This window comes from Lygodium microphyllum, chromosome 6 (assembly GCF_053477565.2).
Source record: "Lygodium microphyllum isolate KBCC chromosome 6, Lygodium_microphyllum_v1.1.10, whole genome shotgun sequence".
In the NCBI taxonomy this organism is placed as follows: Eukaryota; Viridiplantae; Streptophyta; class Polypodiopsida; order Schizaeales; family Lygodiaceae; genus Lygodium; species Lygodium microphyllum.
In genome coordinates, this window is record NC_141140.1 from 128850368 (window position 1) to 128872336 (window position 21969).

At 42.5% G+C, this 21969-nt stretch overlaps 1 non-coding gene across 1 annotated transcript; it reads right to left on the bottom strand.

Moving 5' to 3' along the window:
* Positions 1-7949: 7949 nt before the first annotated feature.
* On the bottom strand, positions 7950-8017 carry LOC148035117 (small nucleolar RNA SNORD36). Its single transcript, XR_015691250.1, has one exon. It is a non-coding gene; the product is annotated as a small nucleolar RNA SNORD36 (small nucleolar RNA).
* Between the last annotated feature and the right edge of the window lie 13952 nt (positions 8018-21969).

Sequence of the window (21969 nt, forward strand, 5' to 3'; positions counted from 1 at the left end):
TTGATGCTTAGTCATAATGCCGGCATCGTCATTGCGTGAGACTCACGAGTACGTAATATTTTTCAACAGGAAATATTACAATGAGGCATTTTAAGTCTACTTCATATAGAAAATAGTAAAGACTAAGATTCTAAACCATGCTAAGGGCAAAGATAATATGCCAAGCCAATGGTTAACACATGGCTAGCCCAGTGGATGGCTGACGTAGCCATGGTCCAAACCCTTATATGATGTGGTGTCAAATGTCTTATCAAGAGTTGACATACCTAATGAGAAAAATTATGCCTTACTCACAGCCTTGCAACATGAAGTAAGCCAAAAAAAATTAATCATAAGTAGAGCCTCTCTAGTAGGATATTTTATAGCCCTCTATTACAATTGCATAATCCACTTAAAAGACCCTCACAAAACATATGCATACATATCATAAGTGGAAAAAGAAAAGTCTGATAATAGTACAAAAAGATCCTCACAAGCTGTGAGACTCATGAGCATCATGAGAATCAATGACAGAATGCTCTTATGCATGCTTTTCATGTGACAAAAGGTAGAACATAAACTTCATGAATCCTATTAGATATAAGCTCCCTTAACTTAAAATGTTGACTGATATCATGCAAAACTTCAATAATATCGGCCTTTACAACATCATAATCAGAGGATTGAATTTTAGCATTGTCATGCTACTTGACACTTTGCAACTTAATACTCATAGCCAAAAGTCTATCATACTCAATCTACATTCCTTCAAGCTTCTCCTTGAGAATATCCTTCTAATGAATTAATGCTTCCAAATTTTTTGAGAAAAATGATTGTTGCATGACTGCATATGGTTGAGAGATAACCTGAAACTTTCTCCTAGTCATGGAAACCCATTGATCATGCATAACTCTAACCAATGTATTCTTCATAGTAGCCAAATCTGTCTACAAAAAAATGGAACCTTCTAAGTTCACCTCTAAATCATTGAAAAGCTACTTCTCAACCTTAAGCAAAGGATCCAACCATGCATCTATGAGAATGCTCTCGGCCTTAAGTTTAGCATTCACTTGTGCCACTAAATCAATTTCATTTTGACACTTTTCCTGCATAGTGGGTGGATGTCCACTCCTTAAATGCAAGTGAGGATATCTTACACTTTGAAAAAATGTCACCATAATCATCAATATGTCTTCTCAAAGCATCCACTTCATTAGCATGCAATTGCTTCATTTTGTCTATCTCAATGAGTAGAGTATCCTTTTTTTTCTTCATACAAGACAACTACTACTGTAATGATTGAACCACATCCATTTTGACAGCACCACATGCATTCATATCAACCATCAACCTATGCAAGCTAGACATAACACAACATGTTTCCTCAAGGCTATGAGGAACATACCTTGCAACCAATGGTTTCCTATCATAAGACATAGCATCTCCCTCTGCTGCATACAATCTAATTTTTGAGACATAGTCTCCATCTTCACTTTAGAAAATCGGACCTTCTTTTGCATACTTGTTGTGACAACATCCTCATGAACCACATCATGTTTAGTATCATCATTTAGCTATTCAATAGAATCCAAAGGCATAGTACTCCCAATAGCATCACCATGTGGCACATCATGTAAGGCAAATCCCATATTTAATGGAGCAATTGGCTTGCTTTCATGATCATTTTCACTATCTAGTAAAGCACTAGAGTGACTTAAATCTCTATCATATATATCCACAAGGATACCATCAACTAATTTCTAATTCTTGAAGGCATAAAGATTCTCACATTTTTTATAATCCCATAGAGATCCATGAATGGTCAAACGTATAACTTGCAAGTGTGCATAGAAAGCCACCAACATCGATCCAATCCGACTCTTCTGCTATTGTTTCCTAATAGTAGGCACATGCACCTCCTACATAAGCTTGTCATGAAGAGTTCCTAGCCAATTAGGAATAGCTACATTTTTGACATACCACAAGATTCCAAATGTATCCTTGGTGATTTTGTTAATCTTGATGAAGAGAAGAAAACCTTCCATGAACCATTTGATGAAATACCTTCTTTGGGATCTACATGCCTAAGTATATGTTGATTCCTTGCACTTGTGGTAATTTCAAATTCCTGCAGCATTCAATTATCCATACAACACCAATGTTTAGGCCGATCATTGAGTTCAAGGAAAATGACATGAGACAAAAGAAAAGGTGTAATTTACAACTTTCCCCCAAATTTACCGCTTTTCCTAAGAGTGGCTAACTGTTGATTTTCATGAACATTGTTACTCCATGATTCCCATGGCAAATTGGTAAAATCGAATAACCCAATTTGCATCAACCAGCCCCTTGTATTTAGCTCAAATGTATCTATGTAGATAGTACAATCAACTAGAGGAGTGGCTAACTCACCTTCCTCATCACTTGACATGGACAATGATGGTTTTGGGGTTGTTTCCTTTGCCTTTGAAGGCGTGATTTTAGGAGGCCTATCACTTGAATCCTCCTCTTCATTATGCGCTTCTTTTTGTTGCTGTCACCTCCTCTTCACAAGCAACTTCTAAGCTTTCTTTCCTCGAGTCTTCACCATGACTTCACCAACAAGGTGCTGCTGAAAATTTGGTTATGAAAGAGGCTGAAAATAAGATGAAAGATGAAGGCGATGGGGAAAATTATGGCACTAGTTAATGGCATTCTCCAAATGCATGATCAAGGCAACATTGCCTATTTGCCATAGTCCCCTTTTTTTTCCCTTTTCCAAACTCACACTGAGTGAAACTCCACAAAAAAAGAAAGTTGTCCACATAATGATTACATAAAGTACTTAGACTGAGTTTGATACTTGCCTTTTGGTCCTTTAGTACACAATTGAAACTTCAAGACTTCATATAGTTCCAATGGTAAAATACCTTCAATTGGAGTCACTTGATCTAATGTCCCATCATCCATGATTTCATGGTTAGAAAATAGAAATCTTGTCAAAGAATACTTCACTCATATCATGATAATATTCTCCCATGTGAGCATGTTGTGAAAAGCTTTCAAAAATATATGCACCATCGCCTAAGTTCCCATGAACAAGCCTTAATTTTGCAAAATACCACCACTTCATAAAGTCCCATATTGCTTGCAACAAGATTGTAGACAAATCCAAAACATCCCACACCTCATATAGCAAAATCAAGACTTGAATGGATTTTGGGTGAGAATAAAAAATAACTTGAAAGATAAAGATTGGTATAGTGGTACTCCATGTAGAAAATCATTCTCTGAGAACCTACAAACAACCATAAGAGTCAAAAAATCATAGACTATCATATCAGGCAGAAAATCATAGCCTACTATATTAAGTATCACTACTGAAGGTTGGATCTATATATGATTACAAGATCTCCCTCCTTAAAAATCTCATTTTTGATGTTTTTGTTGACCCATGCTTATCATCTTGGGGGACCACTAATTTTGCAACAACAGCGGCACAACTAGGCAAGAGGGAGCCTTAGCACCAACTACTACACATCCTCTAGCATTACTTTTGTTGCCAAGAAAATGGTTTCTTCTTACATACTTCTATGCCTCATAGGAAGGGAGAATATGCTCAACTACGAAGCCCTATTCCTGCTCTTGCTAACAATGATGATCCCTAATGAGTAGTCAAGGGACTACAACAAGGAGTAGTCTTTGATGTTGGAAGGGCTAAAACATGATATTGACAATGATGACAATGTTGAGAAGAAGGATGCCTTGCAAACTTGTTGTTGCTTTGATATGCTAGTTCTTGTACAATAAAGAGGGAGATGGAGAGAGAGAGAGAGAGAGAGAGAGAGAGAGAGAGAGAGAGAGAGAGAATAATTCCATTTATTCTATGGCTCAACAAGGGCAACAAAGTAGCATCAAAATCATGGTGATGGCAACTGCCTCCACTTCATTTTTGAGTAGGTCCATGGTGTATGTGTCTCACTAGGCCTCTATTCTTCATGGCAACAAGAGTGCTTTCCTATTCCAAACTTCTTCAACCATACGCTCAACCTCTGCTTTTCTCTCTCACAAAGCAGTAATGCATCTCAATGTGTTTTATCCTAGAATAGAATATTGGGTTTCTAGAGCTAACTATATGTTGCTCATGTTGTCATAGTGAATGTCAATTGGACTCCCTACACATCCAAATCACCCAATGACTTCTGCAACTATACCACCTCATATGTTTCCATAGTAGCATCTTTGTAGTACTAAGCCTCTATACTCGATAAAGCAATTGTAAGTTGCTTTTGGCTGCTCCATGTAACTGCTACACCACTAAGAGAAAACATGAATCCACTAGTAGATCTTCTATCAAATATACTACTAGCACAATTTGCACCTATGTATCCAAACACATGTATATCCTTACCTACCTCATGAAAAAGTATATAATGCAAAGTGGACTTCACATACCTCAATATTCATCTAATTGTATCCAAATGAGACTTTCTAGGCATTTGCATAAACTGACTGATAAGGCCAACAACATAGCACAAGTTTGGCCTTCTAATAGTTAGGGTCCCCGATAACTTCCTTACCCTACAACTCAATGTGGTGTGCCTCGAGTTGCTACCATCTTTAACTACTCTATCTAACCCAAAGGCTAGACCTACAATGGTCACCTTTTGGCAATCTGGTCACATAGACCTCATTTGACATACATGTCATGACCCACCAATGTCCAGGCTCACTCACACATGGCTTATCCTCATAATGGGGGCCTTGCAACTTTGAGTACCATGGATCATTGGCATAGGGCATTCATCATATCTAATAGCCCCCTCCAATGTCCATCCATAGGTAAACTAACTCCTTAGCCTAATGCCAAGCCTCTAAAGATAAATTTGAAGCAAATCTTTTGAGTGTGCTTTGGTGAAGATATCTACTCCATTCTCCTCCATTGGATGGTGGACTAGCTCCACTATCCCATCCTCAATTAAATCATGCACATACTGATACCGGATCTCTATATGTTTTCTACATGCATGAAACATTAGATTCTTGGCAATGGCAATGCAACTCTGATTATCACACATTAGCACATTTGGGTCTTCATCTTGCACTTTCATATGCCATAAGATCCTCCTTAACTATATTGCTTCACATACAACAAAACATGCTACCTTGTACTCTGCTTCGATAGAAGACATTGCCACTGTTGGTTGCTTCTTACTGATCCAATAAAAAATTCATGAACCTAAATAAAAAAAACACAAAAATCGTCTTTATTGAATCATTGTCTCCTGCCCAATCTGAGTCACAGTATCTCACAAGAGAAGTACTAGAACTGTATTTGATACCATAGTCAAGAGATCCCTTCAAGTATCTGAGCACTCACATCCTAGCCTTCCCATGACTCTCACGGATTTCGTTTGAAAAACTGCTCAAAACTCCAACATCAAAACTAATATCTAGCCTAGTGTTCCACAAGTAGAAAGCCACCAGCCAACCTCTTGTACCTACCAATTTCTACACAAGCAAGAGAATAGAAGAGAAGGGGAGAGGAGAGGAGAGAGGAGGAGAGGAGAGGAGAAGTTGGAGAGCTTCTCCACCATGGTCCCTCACCCTCACACACTCACTCCCTCACACTCTGTAATATTTCCGCACGAAATATTAAAACAACCCTAGACCCCGCACACCATGCGCAAAAAGCGGTTCAAAATAATCTTCCGCATCGACAAATGTTGGTGGCTAAATGTTCCCTCCGTGCGCATTAATAAATTCCAGCTCCGTGTTGTGTATGAAAGAATGTGGCTTGAAACCACAAGCCCACACGGGAACACCCTTCACGGGAAAAGGCAAATGGATAATGGTTAAAATTGTGGCAAATTTTTTTTTATTAATCCCCTCCCCTCAACCGATGCATGGCGGGGAGAGGGAGTGTGGGAAGAGCATGAGTTCAGTGGTGGAGAGGAGGGAGGAGGCATGTAGAGCCACGTGTGTGGCTATCTCCCCCCCCTCTACCTATAAGACCTTCCCCCTGGAGCTTGGGAAAGGGGAGAGGAGAGAGAGTCATGCTGCTGCAGGAGAGGAGGAAGACGTCGTCCGCCACGCTGCCACATCACAGGACACTGCCGCCAGGCCGCTGCTGCCACACCACCTCCACCATCATCATCGTCATCATCATAATCATTATCCTCTTCATCTCCTTCGTCGTCATTCTCATCATCTCCCTCATCAACATTCTCTCTCCACGTTACTTCTCTGCCCACAGAAGCTTAGAAGCTTCTCTTTGGAAGCTTCCACTAAAGGCTTCCATAAGCCTTGTTCTTACCGTGCCTTCCCGGGGTGCTTTAAACCCGCAACCGCAAGGCCTGTCCTGCGCGAGAGAGGGAGATGGTGGATTGGGCGACTTCGGAACACGTGAGTGACCCAAGGGGAGTTGTTGCGACAAAATACATTGCATAAATGGCTCCAAAGCTAAAGACGCGAGGCGCACACGCGGGAGCCTCCAACCCGAGTTCACACGTGGACAACGCTACGAGTCCTCATGCCCAGGTTCCAATTGTATTCTCGCATGAGAGGGGATGCATTAAGCATGATGGTTTATAGGAAAATTTAAATGCATTTATTCATTCATTTACGAAGATAGTGTATGTTGTGCATTTAAAACTGCTTGCACTTCCAAGTTGCAATCGTGAACGCATATTGCATAGGTTAAAAGGTGGATTTGTCTAAATGCATCCTTGATTTCCTCGCGAAAAAGAACAGTGCATAATGCACCTAGGTAATAATCTCCTAGTTGTGGTTCGTATGAGATAATCGTTGATGTCCATTAAATGTTGTCCAAGTAGTTGCAATGCATGAAAGGGATTTATGTACCTTGTTAATTGCATGCTATGATAACTACATCCTAGATTGGACTAAGTGTTGAAGGACGAATTAAATCATTAATGGTCTCATGGCATTGGCTCATGCATGGAGTTCTTTTATCAAAGTTTGTACTTATGAAAGGATGCATTTTTATATTAAAGCTTGAATTCAATGCATTAAAAGAAGGCTTTATAAGCATAGTTCTTGATGTAAATCAACGTAGTTGAAGCATATGACTTGCATGTACTCTCATGAGTTGTCAAGTGGATATAGGACGACACAGGTCTCTATACAAAAGCGTTCAATGTCCAAGTTACCACAAGACCACCAACCCCACAAAGAGCCATTACAGAAAAAGCAACATAAATACCAAGAATCAAAATCCATGACCGAAGCCCCACTGCTAGAAGAGAAAATCACCCTTGTAGAAAGCACACATTGCATTTGAGCATGGCCCAAAGCATAGTCATTGGCTACTCTCTCTTTCTTGGCCAAACTCTACATTTGGCTCATTGCAGTTGCTGCTCAATTGTATCGATATCTCACATGTTACAAAGATGGTTGTCTTCACCTCTTTCCAAGGCTAGAAAACTTTCCCAAGCTACACTCTCATCCATCAAAACACATATAGAAGCATACAGAACAGTCACAGAACAGTACCAGAACAACTACAGTACAGAACAGAACAGAGACAGAAGCTCTACAGAAGACCTACAGAAGGTTACAGAAGGTCATCAAAACCACATAACTCATTCTCAAACCATTCCAAACTCTCACAAACCATTCAATAAGCTTTCATAAGATCTCAATCTTCATCAATCAATACTCCATCCCACCTTTCAGAAGACAATCAGAACAAAATAGACCAAAACAGAGCAAAACAGAAGGTATACAGAACCAATCAGAACCTATCAGAACATCACAGAACCACCAATAAACATCATGAACTTCCAAAACACAATCAATATCATCCAAAACACTCTCAAACCACTTCCAAACTAATCAATCATCTCATAAAATCAACTATTCAGCTCTCAAAAACAACAAAAATCAGCCAAAAAACAAGTCATTTCAACACTCAACATATCCCCACACTTAATAAGGAAGCGTCCTCGCGACCCAGGAAAAAGGAAATACAAGTTCAGGGAAAAGCTCAACTTTAAGCTTCAATATCTCTTCAAAAAGAATCCATCCATCACGACCCCAACTTATAACCTGTATCTGATATAAAAATACAAAGAAAGGAAAACCCTTTATACATTAACACTTCTTATCAAACTAAAAAGCTCAACAAATTTATAAAGGATATAAAAGTTTTCTTCTTCTTCATCAGCATCAGCATCAACTCTCCATCCACGACCCCATCACCACAATTCTCCAAAATGTAGCTCGTACACAAAATCCAATAGGAAACCACCACGTTCGTTTTACATAAATGAACGCACAACACAAACACTAATACACAACACAACCATCTGAATGACTCCTCCAAAAAGAGAAAGATTTGCATTAAAAAGCATCCACCATACATTGGAAAGGTATCAATGAAGATGATCCCTCTTGAAAGATTGATGTTGTCGGAAACGATCCATAGACAAGGATTCATCTACAAAGTTTTTAGGAGGATTTTGAAAAAACTGGAGACAGCACATCCTTTCCAACAAGACCAAGTATCTGCTAGGCAAACAAAGGGCATGAAAATACAATATATCCAGCTGCTGGGAATCAATACTGACATTGACATTCATGCACAACTTTGGAATAGGCTTGGAATCATTATGAGAGTGCCTATGCATATATGCCAGGTACCAAGCAAAGTGAGCAGTTAATCTCACTGAGGGATCTGCAGACTATGAATACTACTGAGCAAAATGAACATAGTTCTGATAAGCTTGACTGGAAGCTGTCCATTCTCCTGGAATTACTGGCCAATTAATCTGAGGTCCTGTAAGGAAATCATCCGAACTCCATCCCCTTCTTCTGGAAATCTGATTATCAAACCCATCACAGTCACTAACCAACTGAGGTGGTTGAGATATAGAAGTGTTAGGAGAGGGTAATGGAATAAGGAAAAGTGGATGAAGGGAGGGATAAGAAAAATCATAAAAGGAAGAAAAGGTTAAAGAAGGAGTGGCAGAAATTTGGAGGGAATCACTAAGGAAGGGTGTTAACTGATAAATAGGAAATGTGGAGGGTACATTAATGGATGGAGAAGGACAGGGTGGAGAAGGGGAAAATACCCTATCCTCAATAAAGGAACAGTATGTAAAAATGGGAATTTGAGGGAAAGATGAAGGTTGGAAAAGAAGGGGTAAAATAGTTGTGGAATTAGATTGACAAAGGGAAAGATATATAGCATATCGGTGAGCCATTTGTTGGTAATAGAGGAGGGTAGGAACAGAAGGTCCTAAGAGAGATCGTCGATGATAGGCATCAAAGAAGGTAGCATCAAATGGATTATGTTTTGAAAGATAGGCTAAGAGATCCATCCTCAGTTGATTAGTACTCTGGGCAGAGATAGGAGCTGTGTTGTGTCTTTGATTTAGGACCACAGAATCAATCATGGGATGCCACGAATTATCATGACAATCAGCCACTTTGGAGGAGTAACTCTGGAACATGTCAGCTATGCGCAACTCCAAATGGTTGACATACAAAATAGCTTGTAAGACCACATCCCCCACATACCATGCCATATCCATCTCATCTGGAATTAACAAATCTCCTCGTAGATACATGTATGACATCAACATGGTATCTGGCGTGACAGAATCTTCAAACACCATTCTTACTACCTCTGTCAACAACTCAGCAGACCAAGCCCCACTCCATCCATCCTCTGGAAGAGGTAAATCCATCGTGGAAAGCTTCATGTAGAAGACCAACTTCTGTAAGTGGTAGTGGACAAAGAAAGAATGGTCTGGTGGAACATATTCCTGAAACTGCTCAAATGTAGACCATAACAAATCCATTCTGGACTGCAATCTTTCCACTTTATCTTGGAATAGAGGACACAAAGTAGCCTGTCTTTGAAGAGCAGCCAAGTCCTGCTGTGAAAGAGAAGGAATCAAGGGAACATTAGGGCTTGGAGGAATAGAGCGTGACTTTGCCAGTTGATCTTGCAACTGTTGGATTTGGAGGCTTGGGAGGCCACTGTGTCATTAGCAATCTGTAAAGCTGACAGTTTGTCATCTAAGAGAGCTTGGAACTCCTGTGCGTCTCTGGACATCCTCTCCTTCTCCTCTGAAAGGCTAGTAACCTGGGATTGAGCCTCTAGTAACTGGATCTTCAAAGAAGAGATCTCATCACTTTGGGTGGCAACCAGTTGGGTTTGTTGTTCCATTTGCTTATCTGCTAGGGTATCCTTAGCAGAAGCTAACTCAGATGTTGCCTTATGCAACTAGTCAAGAAGGCAGACAAATATGATCCATATGTGACATTGGCAACATTACCCCTGGTGACTTTGACGAAATGTTGATCCATTTTAGTGAGGAGGTAAGTGCTCCAATCAATAGCAACTCCTTTCAGCACCATCCTGGAAGCTGTGAAAAGCTCTTTGGACAAGTACTGGGATGGCGTTTTGGCAGGCATAAACCTGTCCTGGAGAAACTGACATATCGTCTTCCATACGGGATCAGTGATCATAGAAAAGGAAACTCCGGAAGAGTTGATCACCTTCTTAACATCGAGGATTTCCCTTGTCTGCTTTTGCAACACCTTCAGAATCTCTTCATTAGAGAAAAGCTGACGAGTGGTAACAAAAGGTTCACCTTTGAAGGGAAGAGACAGAGCCTTCCCTAAGCCTCGAGGCGTCAAAGTCATAGAAATTCCCTGGACTAGTCCTGTCTTCTTGCTGTAAGAGGCCAGAAACTCATCACATAACGACGGATCCTCTAAAAGCAATGGAAAAGAAGTAGCCACAAAAACAGTGAGTCCCGCCTTCGTGAGAGGCTCAAAAGTAAGTAGGGAAGAGTAATCCCTACTGACTAATGGGACGTACTGGATAGGGGGAGGAGCATGAGAAGGCGCCATTCAGATGGTTACACACACACCACAAACACAGACAATCAAGGAGAATGCCTGCAAAGCAACAGACAAAAAAACCAAGGATAAGAGAACAACCAAACAAGAAAACGTGACTCGACCAACTAACCCCAAGCAAACCACAGCCTAGAAAAAATTCGACATGACCTCGAGACAAATGCGACCGAAAGCTTCATGCTATGCATCAGACAAACAACCAGAACCCCGTATCAGGCAATAAAAGAAAAAACTGCATACCGTACCCTTAACCGTAACAAAGACAGTAAACCAAAACAATACCACATCCGACACATATCAAGACTACATCGTTGATAAACCAGTGTTTGACCATGGAAATAACTCCAATGATTGCGCATACCTATCCCACAAAACGGTTCATAAAAAAGGGGAATTAAGTGCAGTGAGGGGGAATTAATTTAATGAAGGATTTATTTTAATAAATTATTAAGAATGGGTGAATTTTTATTAGGTGATAAACCTTAGCAAGAAAACGGCGGTTCCTTCTTATAAATTTAATTACCAATTATTAGTTGAAAACGATGCATTAATTCGAATTCCGAACTTCGATACCCAGACTGGGTCTCTAAATGCAAGTTCATTGATTACAAATTAGGGTGATGTGGAGCGCTTTTTTGCCAGCGCGTGCTCATGTGACGGCTGGTTCATTTTAAGTAAAAATTAAAGTGCCTCTTTAGCGCACGTAGCACGTGCGAAGTGAACGGCGGGTTGATTTTAATTAAAAAGTACGTGTGTGTATAGCGCGAATGCGCGTGGAAACTGTGGGTGAATAAAGAGTTCATTTTAACAATTAATTTGTGATTAAAGGGGAAATAAAAATAAATAAAGCACATAAAATAAATACCTGGAAGGAGTGTGTATGTAATGCAGAAATGCGCACGGAAGAGTCCCCCAAAAGAAGTGAATCCAGTAAAGGAAAAGTAAAGACCACTGACGAAACAACAAAGACAACACCTTAGTGGGTGTGTTGATTTGAAATGAATTTGTAAGGTGTGATTGTGGATGGGAGTGGGGTTATATGTGAGGTGTGTTTGTTTTGGTTTTATAGTGTGGTTTCGTTTATTTGTTTTATTTTTGTTTTCTAAGTTGTTATTATTTATGGTTTGATTTTGTTTTTTGTTTTTGGTTGTTTGTTTTGGTTGTTGTTTGTTTGTTTGTTTGTTTTTTTTTTTTGGTGAAAATAATAATAAGAATAATAATGAAATCAAGATATAGAGCACATGAATATGTGATGAAGGGAAAAAATGAAAATGCAGCCATGGAGGAAATATCCACAATTTAGGGTATGAAAATAAAAAAGAGAGTGGTATGGTTAATTTCCATTTGTTGGTTTTGTTGCTTTGTTTTGTTTTTTTTTTCAATAATAAAAACAAGAGGGATACCATGTATGATAATATTTTAAAGTGAAAAATAAATGAAAAATGGTCAAGGGGAGGTGAGGGGAATTTTGGAGAATTTTTTAGAAGTTTTTAGAATTTTTTAACTATTTTTAAATGAATTTTTGATATTTGTTGGTAATTTGGGGGATAAATTGGGAAATATTTATTTTTCAGAAATTTTGGGGTTGGAAATTTCCAGCGGAAAAAGTTCCAAAAATTGGCAAAAAGCGAAGGTAATTTTTAGAATTTTTTTTGAATTTTTATGAGGTGGAAATTAATTTATAAATTAATTAAATAAGGTAAATCAGGTTAATCTGATAAGTAAGTTGAAAGTAAGTCAGTTAAGTCCTGTTAGTCTGTGTAAGTCATGTTAGTCTGACTAAGTCAAGTCAGGTTAGTCAGATGGAATTAGGTTAGTCTAGGTGAAGTTAGATAAGTCAGTTAGGGGGACTAAGTCAATGGAGACTAACCTAAAGGGAGTTAGTTAACCTAAGTTGGGTGAGGGTTAGGGTTAGGGTTAGGGTTAGGGTTAGGCACCTAACTGTGGGTAGGTAGAACTAACCTAACTAAGGTTAGTTAGAACTAACCTAGCTAGGGTTAGGGAGAAGGGATTAGGTTAAGTTAGTTAAACTAACTAAGGTTAATTAGGGGGGGTGTTAGGGTTAGTTAGTTAACCTAACTAGTGTTAATTAGTGGGAGGTTAAGGTTAGTTAATTAAACGAAGGTTAGGTTAGTGGACTTAGGTTAAGTTAGTTAACTGACCGCAAGTTAGTGAGGGAGGAGGAGGAGGTGGAAGAGGAGGAGGGGGCGGCACCGGCGGCGATCCGGTGGCGACGTCGGGCGGGCTGGCGGGCGAGAGGCGAACCAGGCGGCTGCTTCTTCTGCGACGGTGGCTGCTGCTGCGAATCGTGGCGGCTGCTGCGGATGTGGCAGCGTTGGAGTCAGCGACGGGCGGGCGAAGGCGGAGCAGGCGGCGGTGGCGACATCGGCGGCGACGTCAGCGGAAAACCAGGCGGCAAGGGGGCGACGCCGGCTGCGACAGGCGACGGGGAGGACGGGCAGGGACGGCGTGCAAGCGGCGATGGCGACGTCGGCAGCTGGAGGGAGGAAGGGAGACGGTGGAGGGGAAGGAGGGGATGTGGAGAGGAAGGAGAGGAGGGTGGAGAGAGAGGAGGAGGGTAGAGAGGGCAGGAAGGAAGGAGGTAGAGAGGAGAGGGAGGATGGGACGCAGGAGCAGGAGAGGGAGAGAAAGAGGGAAGGCAGTTGGAGTGGAGGGGGGGTCGGGGAGAGAGAAGGGTGGGGAGGGGTGAAAGGGTGTGGTGGGGTGGGTAGGGGTGGGAGGGGATGGGCAGGGGTAGGGGATCATGGGATGGGCAGGGGTAGGGGTAGGGGAAATGGGCGGGGTAGGGGTGAGAGGGGATGGGCAGGGGTAGGGGATCATGGGATGGGCAAGGGTAGGGGTGGGGAAAATGGGCGGGGTAGAGGATCATGGGATGGGCAGGGGTAGGGGTGGGGGAAATGGGCGGGGTAGGGGCCCAAGAAGGAGGCATACCCCGTTCCGCGCGCATGCGCGGAGCGGGGTTAAAAAAAAAATTGCCGTTACGGGATTGAAAAGGCGCCGGAACGTCACGACGGGGCACGCGGACACAACCGGGGCGCGTTAAAACGTGTAAAATTGAAAAAGGCGAGTTCACGCGCGGGACGGAGAGGACAAAAACACATAAAAAAGAAAGAAAAATTAATAACGCCCAATCCGAACGTCAAAACGAAATAGCGTAAAAACAAAAAATGGGCAGGACGACAGGGAGAAAACAAGGAAAATATGTGATGGAGGTTCCGGGAGGGGTAAAGGGCGATCACGTGCAAAAAACACAAAAAATGAACCAAAAAATGCAATTAAAAATTAATATCGGAAGATCTGTGCATCGGAACGAGGTGCAAAAAAAAGGAAAACTATGCAGAAAGACGTGCCCGATAATCCGATCACATCAAAACATAATTCTGACTGAGATAAGACGCGTTCACATGGAAAAAACCCAAAAAACAGACCCGAAAATGGGATCGAAAATTAATATCGGACGAACCGTACACCAGAATGACATGCAGTAAGAAGGAAAAATGTCCGCAGGAAGGAGTGGCACAGGGTTATCACGTTAAACTGCAGTTCCGATGGAAGTATGAGGGGTTCACATGCAAAAAACTCCAAAAATACGCCCGAAAACTCATCTAAAAATTAATAAGTAAAAATCCAGAAGTCGAAAGAGGGTGGAGTAAAAAGGAAAAAGGTGAGGGAAGACACAAGGGACACGGCTGTCAAATCAAATTGGAATGCCGATGCAAACAGGGCAGGTTCACATGAAAAAATGTCAAAAATACGCATGAAAAAGGTGTAAAAAACCGGAAAATTAATATTGGACAAACCGTGTATCGGAATGACGCGGAGAAAAAAGGAAAAATGTCAGGGGAAAAGTGGATGGCAGGGTTATGATGGCAGATCACGGTTCCGAAGCAAGAAAAGCACGTTCATATGGAAAACCGGCTAATTTGCGCAAAATGCTTCAAAAATTAATAACTCAAAAACCATGCACTGGAACAAGGGTAGGGAAAAAGGAAAAATGGTCAGTTCAAAGGGAGGAACAGGGCTATAAGGTTGGATTTGGACTTTGGTGAACGTAGGGTGCATTCACATGGCAGGACCTCAAAATCAGAGAATGAAGGAAAACTGCAAGGGAACAGCCCCCAAGGGTGGGTGGAACATGAACGGTCAGGTGGGAAGAGACCCCATTAGGGTAACAACAAGGCATGGCATAGATGCATTAGCAGGTTTAGGCATATGCAGAGGATATACAATGTAGACGCGTAGGGATGCGTCCCCACACTTAAGACCTCAATGGATAGGGTTAACCGAGTAACAGGGACCTAGGACCATGCCACAGACCATCCACTAACATCCCCACACTTAAAACATGAACGTCACGGAGAAACCAAAGTGGGAGGGTTAGAAAAACTTGGCCCATTTTGTCAAGAAGCAAGGTTGAGTGTCGATGGCACGTCCAGTGTTGTTGTCGACTGCAGGAGGTACCAAGGCATCTTTGCAGCGCACGTCCTTCATGGCAGGGACCACGCAGCAGTACCCAGGGAGGTAGCTGGTTGAAGGAATCGCAGGAAATTCGTCGATGATGAGGGATACTACACTCAACTCGCAGTCACTCAAATAGAATGAAAGAACAGTCACTCGCCCCATGACTGATATCACTCGAAGAAGAATGATGGAACCCCATATCTCATACCCAGTTGAGGAATCGACAAGGGGGAATGGTGCAGAAGGAGTATGCCAGGGTGCACAGTTGATGATGCATTAGTGCGTCCAACCCGTCTGGCATAAGTGCAAGGAGGAAGGCAAGGGAGCCTTACAGTGCAGTGTACAGAACAGGGTGACATGTCTTGTGATGACGGCAAAGACCCATCCCGTGGGTGCATAGGGAAACGGGAACATACCTGACTCCAAGTGTCGTAATGTCCCTCAATCTCACCTCTCGATATTTGATTGAAGAAACTCCAGTCACACTCAACCCACCCTCTGTCTCACGCTCTGTTGATAGATACAGAAGGGCAACCTTTTCCTGAAACCCGTTGATGTAATCCTCACGAGCACTTGTGTAAAGGTTGTATGCCTTGTGCACATTTGATGGTGCAACTGTGCACCCCACCCTGTGCCGGCATACGGTGCGAGAAGGAAGGCCAGGGAGCCTTATGGTGCAGTGCACAGAAACAAATCGTGCTTTGTGCATTGAGAGGCCCATCTTGTGCGTGCAACACTGTAGTCACACTACTCACCTCTCATTTGATTTGAAGGGAAAAGATTGGTCTCTCACTCCACCCTCTGTCTCACTCGTTGTTGATAGTTACAGAGGGCAACCCATACGCACTTCCCCATCCGGTTAGGATGAAAGCTCACGTCACTCGATTGGTTGTCGATGAAGATCGCATCATCAGTTGTTGAAGAGGTGTACCCAGGGAGGTAGCCATCAAATCGAACGTTGTATTGGACAGGAACATGTCGTCTGCTAAAGGACAGGTAGTCACTTTGCAGAGAGACCCAGGACACAACGTACCAAGGGAGGTAGCGTCGGAATTGGATCCTGGAGATATCAATTGATAAATCCACTTTCTGGACTGCTGGGTGTTACCACCTTTTCTCAGAACGAGGCCTACTATGACAGGGAAGTTCTTCCTTTTCTCTCATAACAGTTTTGTTTTTCTTATTTTTTTTTCTTTTCTTTTATTTTCCCCTATTCGCGAGGGTGTTTCCACCTTTTCTCGAAGAATAGGTCGGCATGACAGGGACCTAAGTCCTTTTCTCCCATGACCGATATGTATATTTTTCTTTTTTTTCTTTTTTCGAATTGAGCAAGGGAATGGTAGAACTACCATTTGTCAGAACCAACCTCGCCACTGTCGCTGGTGGAAAATAGAGGATAAGAGATCAAGGCTGGAAGGGGGGTTTGAGGAAACAGAGGGTTGCGTCCACTGCATCAGGAGTGGCTGAAGAACGGCTATCAGAAGTAGCATCATAAGAAGTACAGTGCCGCGCCAATGAGGGAAAAGATCAAGTGTCCGTAATTGTCAAGATCCCCAAGGAGGGAAGTACTTCTTCAGGCGATATCCATTGATCAGAAAGGGATCATCAGAGGCATCAACGGTCTGTACTTGGACAGAGCCATTAGGGTTGACGGCAAGTACCTTATAGGAGCCCATCCACCGCTGTTGGAGCTTGCCAGGAAACTTGCCAAATCGTGAATCATAGGCTAGGACCAAATCACCTTCTTTGAACTCCTTGTGCTTGATGAAGCTATCATGGTAAGCCTTGCGTCGAGCTTGCGTGGCTTCCATGCACTGTAGAGCCATCCTGCGAATTTCATCCAAACATTCCAGGTGCAGGAGACGGCGTTGCAGTGAATCATCGTCCCCCAAACGCTCTTTGATAGCCAGTCGCAAAGAGGGTAATTCCAGTTCAATAGGGAAAACAGCTTCTGTACCATACACCAGCTGGAAAGGTGTCTGTCCTGTTACTGCTTTATGGGAGGTTCTATATGCCCAGAGGGCCTCTGTAAGTCGATCATCCCAATCACGACGATGTGCGGCAATCGTTCTTGTCAGAATCGAGCAAAGGATGCGATTGGTGACTTCGACTTGGCCGTTGGCTCTGGGGTAATAAGGAGTGGAGTTGCGATGGCGGATCTTATACAACTCTGTCAACTCTTCCATGACTTGGAATCCCCTCAACTGTTTGAGGTTGGTGGGTGCTGTCAGAGCTGCGATCTTTTCGATCTTTCCAGTGTCTGTTGATATCCCTTGTGCAGAGACAATGTGGCCCAACAGAACTCCAGAAGAGACCCCAAAGGTGCATTTGTCGGGGTTGAGGGAAATCCCATACTCCCGGCATCGGTCAAAGCATTGTTCCAGGTGTTCCCAGTGTTCACGGATCAAACTATAGACACAGAAGTCATCCAGATATACCTCAATAAAGTCGTGCAGATGATTTTGGAATGCGGCCATCATGACTCGCTGGAGAGTAGCAGGGGCATTGCAGAGCCCAAATGGCATCACTCGGTAAGCGTAGGTCCCCCATTCTGTGGTGAAGGTTGTTTTGGATTGGTCCTCTTCTGTGATTTGGACTTGGTTGTATCCGCTGAATCCATCCAGGAGGGAATAAAGCTCACGTCCTGCCACTGTGTCCAACAGTTGGTCTGTGAAAGGGATAGGAAAGTGATCCTTCTTTGTTTTAGAATTGAGCTTTCGAAAATCCACACATATTCGCAATTTGCCATTCTTCTTGGGTACAACCACGATGGGTGAAACCCATTCACTATTTGCCACTGGATAGATGAACTCGGCTTCCAGAAGCTTTAGTAGCTCCGCTTTCACCAATGTGGAATAATTCGGGTTCATTCGCCTCTGTCGTTGCCGTACTGGCTTAGCATCAGGCTCCAAGTCAATATGATGCTGACATATTGTGGGATCAATCCCCTTTAGGTCTTTGTAGGACCATGCAAACACGTCCAAATTTTCTTTCAACAAGTTGTACAAGGTTGACAACTCCTCTTCTGGGAGGCTGCTACCCACCTTCAAGTGGCGTTCAGTGCCATCTGCATCCACAAAGGTTAACTGCCTTTCACCTTCTACTTCACGGATGAAGGTCCCACGGACTGCTAATGGATACAGATCTGACTCCTTCAAGGGAGTGGTGTCCTCTTCTGATGTCCCACTAGAACCAACTTCTTCTTTTGGTGGAGACTTAGGTTGCTCCTTGAGATGTTGAAATGGGATTAGAGCTGTTTCGGGTTTGGTTTCAAGATTAATTATCTCTTGACTTGAAGACTCCTCTTCTGAAGATGACACATCCAGGAACGTCACATAACAGGGACCCTCTGATGCCTGTTGGGTTGGTGGGATTGGTGCTTGTTGGCACGGTGCATCATCATCATCTTTCTTTGGCAAGGATGGGTTAGGACGGCAGGAGCCACTGCTAAAAGATGGCTTGTTCTTCTTAATCCATTCCTTATAAAGGTTTTGCATATGAGAAGATCCATTTGCCAGACCAAATGGTACCATTACCATTCTGTCCCATAGCATGAGCTTGTCTACTTCTGATGCTTCTGGAACTTCTTCCTCAAATGTATCCTCTTCAGGTGGGATAGATTCTTCTGGCTCACTTTCATCACCTTCTTCGTCCATATCATATTCATCCTCTTCTGTCTCTGTCTCTGTCTCTGTCTCTGCTTCTGCTTCTGCTTCTGTCTTTGCTTCTGTCTCTGTAGGCGCTCTGTAACAGAAGAACAGATTCTCTGTTTCCTCTTCTGCCTCTGTCTCTGTCTCTGCTATGGCCATGTAACATGGAGAGCAGTACATCCATGCTTCTATCTCACTGTCAGAAGTGATTTCAGAAGTCATTCCTGGTTCAGGCAGGAAGTATTCACCCACCATTGATAATGGCTTTGCTTCTTTTGGAAGTCGGCTTACAGTATCCACTGTTAAGGAACGTACCACTGTTTTCTTGGGAAGGATTTGTTTGACAGCATCTTCGTCTGCGGATGTTCCATCTGTAGCCTCATTAGGGGAGTCAGAAGATAATTCCAAGGAGGTGGATCCATGTCCTTTTTGAGAACCATACAGTTTCAGCACCACTTTGTTGGGTCCTCTACCCAAAGTCAAAGTTCCTTTGAACCAATCCGTCCTTGCTCGAGCTTCAAAAAGCCATGGTCTACCCAGTAACAGAGGATAGGATGTACCATAAGAGTTTGGCTTCACCACCAGATAGGTTAGCCAATAATCTTTTCCAGCCACTGTAGTCTTCACATATGGGAGAATTCCCAAAGGCTTGATTCTGCTCTGATCCGCCAGTCTGATGAGCCATTGGGTGGGTTGCACACCTTGTAGGCCTAGATCCTTCATTGTCACATCCGTCATAATGTTCACTGATGAACCTCCATCAATCAGTGCATTTGCAATGAAGCAGCCTTCTATCCACACGCCAGTCTCTGGAGTACCCGAATCTAGGAAGGCGTTAGCTACATCCACTTCTTTTACAGGCTCTGGAGCCTTGTTGGACTTTGTTGCTGTTGAGGGAGTAATCCTTAAGCCGCGTCTTCTTGTCAGTATACTTTTGAACCTTTTTCGGCAACTGGGAGACAACATCAGTAATTGTCGGAATGTGAGGTTTGGTTTAAAGGTATCTAGATCTCTGACCAGATCGTATTCCTTAATAGGATCCACTGGCTTCTCTAACCGGTTAGGGAATGGGGCAACACCCATTTTCATTTTCCCTCTTTCTTCCAACAGAGGAATTACAGGAACTTCTTCTTTCATTTGTGGCACTTCCTCCTCTTCTGTATCCTGGACCTCTGGTCCTGTCTCTATAACTGTCTCTGTAACTCTCTGTGGCACTGTAGTGCTCTGTACGGCACTGTTAGGCTCTGTTCTGTTCTGTTCTTCTGGTGGAAGATTGAACTTCACTGTTCTGGCTAGAGGGTTATTTTCTTTCTGGATAGGTGGTTCCTTCTGCTTTGCACGCGTGATGGCAGCAACTTCCAATTCCACTAAATTGGAGGTAGGCTCTTGAGCCTTGGCCGGACTATCAGTAGCACTGTTTTTCACTGGGGCTGGGCTTGGACAGTCTTTTGCAGTGTGGCCTTCTCCTTTGCATCGACTGCATAAGGGCTTGTAATCCACTGACCTTCTAGGATTTAGACAATTTGGTGAGATGTGTCCCTTTTCTCCGCATCTGTAACACTCCACTTGTCACAACTCTATAGAAACAGAATTTGTATCCTTTTTCATTAATTTGTCTATATAATGATTTATTAAATTTATTTCCTTTGCACTAATTAGATATAAAGAAAAGTGCATTGGAGCTGGCCACTGATGAGTGGTCACAGGTTATGGTGGACCCAAGCGGTGGGTTAGAGAAAAGATAGTTCACACTTCCACCTATATGACCCGATTGGGCGCCTGTGACTAGAACTCACGCATATCAGGGTTAGACTCGCATACAGAAAGGATTGATGCCTTGAAGTGTGGGCTAGATCCACCAAAACAGACAGTTACAATCAACAAGATGGCATGATCATGAAATGCTTGTATAATGTGCATGTGTGGGCTGAAAGCTTGAAATGCACATTTCTTTGCATAGGAAAGTCACATGAAGATTCGGATACCATTTTTGCGATGTACACGGAAAAAGCTTTCATATGATACCCATATTGGGGGGGTCCCTAAATTTTAGGAGATCCCTAAATTTTAGGAGGTCCCTAAATTTTAGGAGCCTCGAATTAGCCTAAAAATGCTAGTCCTAAAAAATAGGGATGTCATTCTAAAAATAGTAAGTTCTGTACTCTGACTGTGCTTACTAAATTTGGTTGTTTCTATTCTTGACAGTATTCAACCCAAAAAGGAAAGCCATAGAGAAGAGACAAGTGTCAAGACACTTGTCACACAAGTTTCCAAGTGTCCCACCACTTGTCACATCTCATGACATGTGGCTGGACACTTGTCTTGTGCTACTCCACTTTCCCCTTTTGTACTAGCTCTCCCCTCTCCTATAAATAAGAGCTCGTTTTTCTTCATTCATCATCATTTTTCTTTGCTGTAAACTCATGAACAGCACCCACAGATAGACGCTAACTGGCCCCATCCATCCCCATCATCATCCCCCACTTCTCCATTATCAAATTCCTCCATATTCCCTCTTCTATCACTGTTTTTTTTTTACAAGACAGCAAGCCTGTAAATTCATTATAGCACCTCCTTCTCGAGCTCTTTCTTCCATTTTAGCTACAAGAAGTAAGCCCTATCCATGTACTGCTGATCAACGATGGAGAAAGGCTGAATTTCCCTTTTTCTTCTCTCATATTGTAAAGAAATCAGTTCTTATCATTGCATAATAGATAATGCATGTGTGTTTGTACATCTTTGCATGATCTTGTGAGAGTGAGAATTACTTCTTCTCACTCTCAAGTTGATTGTAACTGAGCTCTTCCCTAAGGGACTTGGGTTGAGCAGAAATACATTCCTTCGGGGGGGGGTTGCCCATCTTCAACCCTCAATTTTGTCTCCATTACTTTTACATTTTCATGGCTGTAATTTTGTGAGCAATTTTCATTTTCAGCTTTAAGTGTTCATTCTCTTTTATATTAAATCTCGAAAACAAGCGAAT